General features: G+C 33.8%; 1 protein-coding gene and 1 non-coding gene across 2 annotated transcripts in view; both read left to right on the top strand.

Annotated features, from left to right (window-relative positions):
• Positions 1-7500, top strand: part of ZnT63C (zinc transporter 63C) — a 192589-nt gene that overhangs the window by 54663 nt on the left and 130426 nt on the right. The gene's annotated exons all lie outside the window — the stretch shown is intronic.
• Positions 1-7500, top strand: part of LOC113825409 (uncharacterized) — a 15898-nt gene that overhangs the window by 8078 nt on the left and 320 nt on the right. Inside the window, exon 5 of the transcript XR_011399440.1 lies at positions 4789-7500. This exon is cut by the window's right edge and continues 320 nt beyond it. This is a non-coding gene — a transcript (uncharacterized protein). The remainder of the gene's footprint in view (positions 1-4788) is intronic.

Here is a 7500-nt window from a genome sequence, read left to right as displayed (position 1 = left end):
TCTTGGTTGGTTTGCGGTTGTTTGGGCTAAAAAGAAAAAAATCTATCCTCTGGGGTACCCTATATGTAAACTAATATAACACAGTGAGTTAAAACATTATGGCCGTCTACTAACTCTCCCTGAAAATATATTCATAACAGAAAGAAATGGGATTTCTGGTCCCATACTTCTGTCTTCTAGAAAGCTGATTTTTTCAAAATTTTCCTGAAGATGATTTAGCGCTCAGCTTTCCAAATTTGAAAGATAGTTATACTATCAAGTGTATTAGAGATTATTATACCTTTTTACTGAAATAGGGGGAAATCTATGCATAGAAAAGATTGTGAAAAACATCATTTAAATTTTTTGATAAAGAGGATAATAAAATGTAGTAGTATTTCTGCAGCTGACAGAATTTATACCCCAAAGGTTAACTGTCCACATGTTTTTCAAAATCCAGGCATTTGGCTTATTTGATGGGCATCTCTCCCAGGTGTGTGGCTTGTTGGCTTGGGCCCCACATGAACACTCTATTGCAGTATGAAGACAACTTGGGTTCCACTTTGCAATGTTATGATATCCTTTCCAGCTAAAGCATTTTTGCTCTTGCTATTTACCTAGATCTATTATTGTCATTTGATATGCTATGTCAAGATGGTACTAGACCTTCATTTCAGACTGTATATCATCTCTCTTTGCAATATCAAAAACAGTTATCAACATTTTATTATTTGTGCCATTTTTATATATTTTTATATTCAACTTTTCTTTAACACAACCGTTCCTCCGATCATAGCTCACAAATGGTGTATTCCACCTTCATTAACCAGTGGAATTGATGCAAGAGCCACTTCTTAAATGCCCACTGAGTCTTATCTTCAATCAAACTGGCCATCAGCCCAAGTTTTCATAACAGCATATTCCTATCACCCCAACCTGCAAACCAATTTTTCATGACAAGTTGCTCTCGCATCACCTGATTCAGCGGGTTGATTGTTTTGCTGTCCTTTATGGTGCCTGATAACTTTACTATAGTCCTCTATTGCACCCCCTCCCCTCCACTCCAGAAGAGTTGTTTTGTGGAAAGTCCCTGTGAATTTTTCTAATCGGATTATTGTTTCAGAGATAGTGCATATCACAGAAAGCTAAGTGAATACTGCCAAAACTGCATTCCAAACTAATAGGATGTAAGTAGGTAAGATCTTTCATGCTGGTTGCCCCTGAAGGTTAAGCAACAAGGTGGGAGGGTTATGGAAGGGTTCAGAAGAGTGATGTAGAGGTAGGCATATGTCTGTTTGTTGTTTTTTATTTTGTTTTTGATTTTTTTATATCCCCCTCATTTTCTTCATACATATCCTTTTTGATTAACCATTTGGTACAGCCAAAGCATTTACTGTTTTATTGCAAAATATACAGACTGATTGATGATACCAGTTGGTCACATGTAAATGATAATAATAGTAATAAGAGAGAGAGACAGACAGACAGACACCCTGAGTGACATCCAAATTTCATATTAGAAATAAAGCTTCTTCAATTAAAACCAACATTTCATCTTTGGCCAATTTCACAACATCATTTACCCTATATTTTTTCAACACGCAGTGCTTGGGCAAATATATTCATACTTTGATACACAGGATTCTCATTGTTTATTGGCCCATTATCTGTCATTTCACTCATTTCATTACTGACATCTATGTCCACAAACAAATAGGAAACTAGTAAGAAACAAAAAATGAAAGAGCTATACTGTAAAATTAGATAAAGATATAATAAGAACACCAAAAAAGCAGAAATAAGTAAATGTGTATGTCTCCCCAAAATTGAAAGTTCCTTAGTACTGGTAACGAGAACTTCAGTATATGTGAACAATACTTGGTATCTTTACTCAAAACAGCTGCATTAAGTCTGATATGCCCCTTGAACCTATTTAGTGAAAAATGGCTGGATGCAAACTCACCTAAAAGCTAAACATCAAGACGTTTTTTGTTGACACTAGAAAAGATGGAGATAAGCAAAAGGAATAAAAGTGGCAAACATGCATCTGATATTAGGTGCTTTAATGGGAACTTTTGGGTCTTTTTTTATTTAATTTTTTATTTTTTATTTTTTATTTCTCTCTCTCTCTCTCTCTCTCTCTCTCTCTCTCTCTCTCTCTCTCTCTCTCTCTCTCTCTCTCTCTCTCTCTCTCTTTTTTCTCTTTCTTTCTTTCTTTCTGTCTTTCTTTCTTCCTTTCTTTCTTTTCTTTTATGGAATATTCAAAGAAAATTCTTCGCCATCCTGACAACCCTTTCCCAAAGGTTCTGGCATTTTTTTTATAGAGAAATAAAGGAAAAATTAACATGCTTTAAGGGGACCGTCCCAGATGGAGGGGGAGAAGGGGGTCAAATTGAGTTAGCTAGCGATAGTATAGGTACATTGTCTTACAGCCGACACAAGATCCCTCAACACCCGGAGAGAGGTACGCTCGCTAAAAGCGCCCAGGTACACCTATGTGGACTTCTGCCAAGTGCAATCGTGCATACGGCATTTAATTATGACATTGCGCATAGACATGAGTTCGTGGAATCTTTCAAGGAACAATTTTTATACCAATATCAGGAAAAAAATTATATCATCAAGGATTTATGACGAAATTATTTCAGAAATATATCTTTTAAAAAAAATGTAAGTTTTGTGTTCGTTTACACACAAAATATGCTTCGATCGAGACTCCCTGGTAATATGTTTTAGTTTACGAGGTAATTATACGTGTATCACATATGAAGCACTGATGTTTAAAATAGCCTTATAAGGAAGGATTGAAATATTTCCGCTTACATTTCGCCAACGGTCGGTACATCACAGCAGGGGGCACTTAATTTATTTGAAATTGGTAGTTACCGTTGTAAAGACCAAATCTCAATACGAATGTTACCTAAATGTCAGATTTTTTAACTTCGGATGTATAAGCGAGATACAGATTATTTCATATTGAAGATGATAGTACTCAGTAATACCTGCTCTGAAATAAAAACTATATGGAATTTTGAGCTCAGTTTGTATGTGTAGTCTGCCTGGCGTTCAAAGCTATCGCACCCGTTTCGTGCGTTCCCGATAAAAATGAATATGTTTAGACGTTATCAGAAGTCATTGGTACCATAAATTTGGCAAATATCCCAAGACACCTAGGGCATCTGCATGATTTTATGCACTTCTTAGTAAAGATAATGGGTGCAAATGCCAATCATAAACTCTACACTTGTTCCCTCCTTTGCAATCTGGTAATATTGACAATTATCAAAGAAAATGGAAGTAGAGGGATAACTAATATATTTTATTATTTAGGATATGAAAGTCAATGTAGGCCTACCAAATGATGATGATTATTCTTTTTAACTTTATATGTGTGCGTTCACGTACATATGATCATCCTCGAAATTATAAACACCCAGTTACCATCTCTCTCTCTCTCTCTCTCTCTCTCTCTCTCTCTCTCTCTCTCTCTCTCTCTCTCTCTCTCTCTCTCTCTCTCTCCCCCCCCCCCTCAAAAATAAAAAAGGATAAGAAAAATAAAATGAAAAATAATAAAAATGAGACACTTTAAAAAAAGTTTTTTATCTGGTTTAGATTAGTTGTCTCTATGGTAAAATGCATTTATTAAATGTTTCAGATGAAAATATCTACTTTTATGAACAATGAACTAAACAAATTTACATACCTTTACAGAATAGTGTCCCTATTGGAAAGTGAAAATTCCTATTAATTTGGTAATCATTGCATTGCAAAGTACACTAAATAAGCATTTTTTTTTTTTTATATATATATATAATATCATTAGATTCAGAGAAAAATAACAGAGATAATGAACTTTGGCAAGGTGCCCAATACAATATGCTGTAGCTCCGTTATTTTTTATTGAACTCCTTCGGGTGGCATCCCTAACTCTCGTAATTTTCATGAGATTCAAATGCAGTTTGTTGCTTTCACTAGAGCCTCGGCGTCCCCAAAGGGCCGTGTAAATGGCCAATTTTTTTATTATTGCCTTAATCAAAAAAATTATATATTAATGCTGGAAAAAAAAATCAAAAATAGTTCTCTGAGACAAGCTGTCCCCTGCCAAAAAAAAAAAAAAAAAAAAAAAAAAAAAAAAAAAAAAAAAAAAGGAAATTCAAAAAATCAGCCATTTACATGGCCTTAGGCTAGGGGTTGGATCTAACACAAGTATTTTTGGGGGAATATTCAGTAAAGAACTGTGACAGTTGGAATGTACTAAAGGTTAGACAAAAAAAAAAAAAAAAAAACAGCGATTGACCTTTTGGGGCAAAGGGTTTAAAAATTATATATGAAACGAAGCGCAATTCTATACTATATATCATGCAAAAAGAATCAATCAGTTATCTCTAACCGATATATTTTTATGATGTAAAGAGTAGGGAAAGGTGGCTGATTCTCCGGACGGTCCCCTTAAGTAATTTAGTGGTCCCTTCCACCAGTACACACACATAATAGGTTGACAATCTCATATCCAAACATCAGAAAACAGTTATTTTCAGTGTGTAGTTTAGGCTACCTGCTTGACATACTTTTTTCTTACTTATCCCTCCATTTCATTTATCAGTATATTACTCTGTCAATAAACTGTAGTAATATTTCCCATCTATTTTTATATCTGAAATTGGAGTGTCCATGTGTGCAAGTGCATTTGTGCATGTATATATCTGGTCACCTTAACTTTGTTTTATTTATTATTTGCTATTTGTATTATAAAGAGTAAGATCATGATGAAAATTCAACTCACACTACAGCATTCTGACTTTTTGACAGAACAATGAGCCGTCCATCATCACGATGACACCAGAGGCTGCTTGGAGGAAGTCGTACGCACGGTCAAGATCCTGTCCTATTGGCTGGTGCCACCTTGCTTGTTATCCTGTCATACTTCAGCCATGGAGCATCTGATGATGATCCACTCTTAGATCCATTCAATAACCCAAATATTCGTATTGAGGCCGAGTAAGTTTGTAGGTGGTGGTTTTTCTGAATGGAGAAGTGTAGGTACACTAAAACTGCACCTCTGTTAGACAGCTATTAGCCAAAAGTGTCCTTTCAGGTTAATTTTTTTATGATTTTTAGTTGCTGTTATATGATAAACCAGAAAAAAATATTAGACATTTTGTAACTAAAGACCCATATTTTTTTTTCTTTCTTTTTTTCTCTTTATCTTTTGTGTGGGGGGTGTCCTTCATAGAAATAAATACTTTAAGCCCAACTTGAAATTTTCTTAGACATGAGAGGCACAAATTTGTAAGTGGGTCTATTTTTCTGGCCATTTATTGATAATAAGTAGGATGGGTTTTACATTTGATTTATGTATATTCATATCTTTTTCAATTTTGTTCAGCAGTTTTCACATCCCTTTGAGGGCTGAATTTTATTGTTTCAAATGTAACTATGCAGCTTCTTGTGGGAAAGTAAACTCACAACCAATCTTCCAGCACCTGTTTCCCCTTTTTTGGAAGTAAATTTCACTCATGTAATTCCTTTTGTAGGGAAAATTGCTATCATTAAGAAAGTTTCCAGATATATTTTATTAGATGTATCTTTAAACTAGTATAAAGTGCATTGATTTTACAGTTGAGTTATATATTTTGGTTAATGTGTTGTTTTTTATGTAATGTCAATGGAGATATATTGATATTGTTCATATTGTTTTGTGCTTAAATTATTGGTAGATCTGGTAAGTCTCCTAGTTTTGTTTTGGGGTTGGACAAAACAATATAGAGGAAAAATTATTACTCAATCATTATTGCATAAAAAAAGTTAAATATTTGCAGGGACCAGAGATTTTTCTTTTCTTTTCTATTTCAAAGCTTTACATTAGACAGGTAGGTATTGGTGTAGAATCAACAATGATTAGAAGAAAATGTCTCATGTTCCACAAAGCACATATATGATAATGCCAATTGCTTCAGGAAATGTTGGCCAAAAATATACCTATAAGATCTTGCATAATTTTTACTTTAGTTTTTCATAGATTTGTTTTGAATGGTTGAGATAGGAGAGGAAGGGGGATAAAGTTGTCCCATTACTAAGGGGAATAGCAAGATACAATGTTGTAAAAGTAACAAATGCCAAGGAAACATAATGTATATTAACGGTAATGAATTATTTTGAATAAAACTGAAATTAAATTAACTGCCTTAATTTTTAGAAGAAAATCACTGGAGTACACTAAAACAATATTCCATAAGCAATACTGCAGAAAGGGTAGTCTGTCCTCTTTTTGTTTGCCCAATACCACCTAAGTTCATTCATTTGCAAGTGAGTTTTAAATTGAATATATCAATATAGAATCTCTTTACATACAACAAATGTGCTAGCTATCCAAAAGAATTTACTGAAGAGTTTGGATTGAATAAACCATTAGAGAGGTTTCTGAGACTGCATCATTTTGGCACATAGATACTGCTTGATGAAAATATATGATAGCCATCCATCAAAGTCATAGAGGTATATTTTCTCTTTTTAAGAATAATGCATTCATTCCTTGGATGATAAGTACAATGGAAGCAAGAACTTAGGGTGCTTTTCTCTCCCAATTGGAATCAAGTTCCTGAGTTTTATCTTTAAAAAAAAATCTAAGAAAGGAGTGGTTTGATGAATGTTGAATTGCAATTCAAGTTGGCATATCTCCAGTTGAAAACCTTTTGTAAGCATAAAACCACTTCTATCCCAAGCTTTAGGTAATGATTGAGGAAGTGTGGATTAACCTTTTGAAGAAACACCTGGAAAATAGTGCTTTGTTTGTACAAAAATGCACATTAACTGGCATCTGAATGCAACAAAATCTTAGATATAAGGAAGTACAAGATAACAACTGTTTAAAGTGCATTTGATTGTCACTTCAAAGTTACTATCCTCAGGGTGCCCACAGTTTTTGTTTATGTTGTACTTTGTCCAAGTTTTCTTTTCTTTTCTTGATTTTCTTTTTTATTCTTCTTTTGATTCCTGAACTTCATCTTACCCTGTTCCTTCTTTTGTTTTTCTTTCTTTTCTTTCCTTCATTCCCTTTTCCATCTCCCTAAAAGTTGTCATCTGTACCTCCGATGTTTCATCATATAAAAAAAATCAGTGACAGTGGTTGTCTTCAGTGCAAGCTCTTACAATATATAGTTTATTGCATCTTTGTATATATTTTTAAAAGTATCTTGTTGGGTATAAAACATGCCCATATGAAAACACCAAAGGGTTTGTTATAGGAAAAATTATGGAACCTGCAAGAGTGTTAACACTATAAGTGTGGTTAGATTTTTTAAACAGAAGAATGCAAAGGCTGTTTAGTTATTTGTAATATGAAGAAAATTTTACTCAGTGCAATAGTAGTATGTTATCAAGAAGCCAACAAGTACTGTAGCAACAAGTACTGTGATTAAGTTTTTGATCACTCAGTATTCATCCTTGTTACTTTTAATGGAAATTCAGTTACACTTCATTTTTTATGAATGTGTCTGAATTTGTGTGTTTAGGTTTCATCTC

Source organism: Penaeus vannamei, chromosome 22 (assembly GCF_042767895.1).
Source record: "Penaeus vannamei isolate JL-2024 chromosome 22, ASM4276789v1, whole genome shotgun sequence".
NCBI classification, from domain to species: domain Eukaryota; kingdom Metazoa; phylum Arthropoda; class Malacostraca; order Decapoda; family Penaeidae; genus Penaeus; species Penaeus vannamei.
This window is presented reverse-complemented; position numbering and strand designations above follow the sequence as displayed.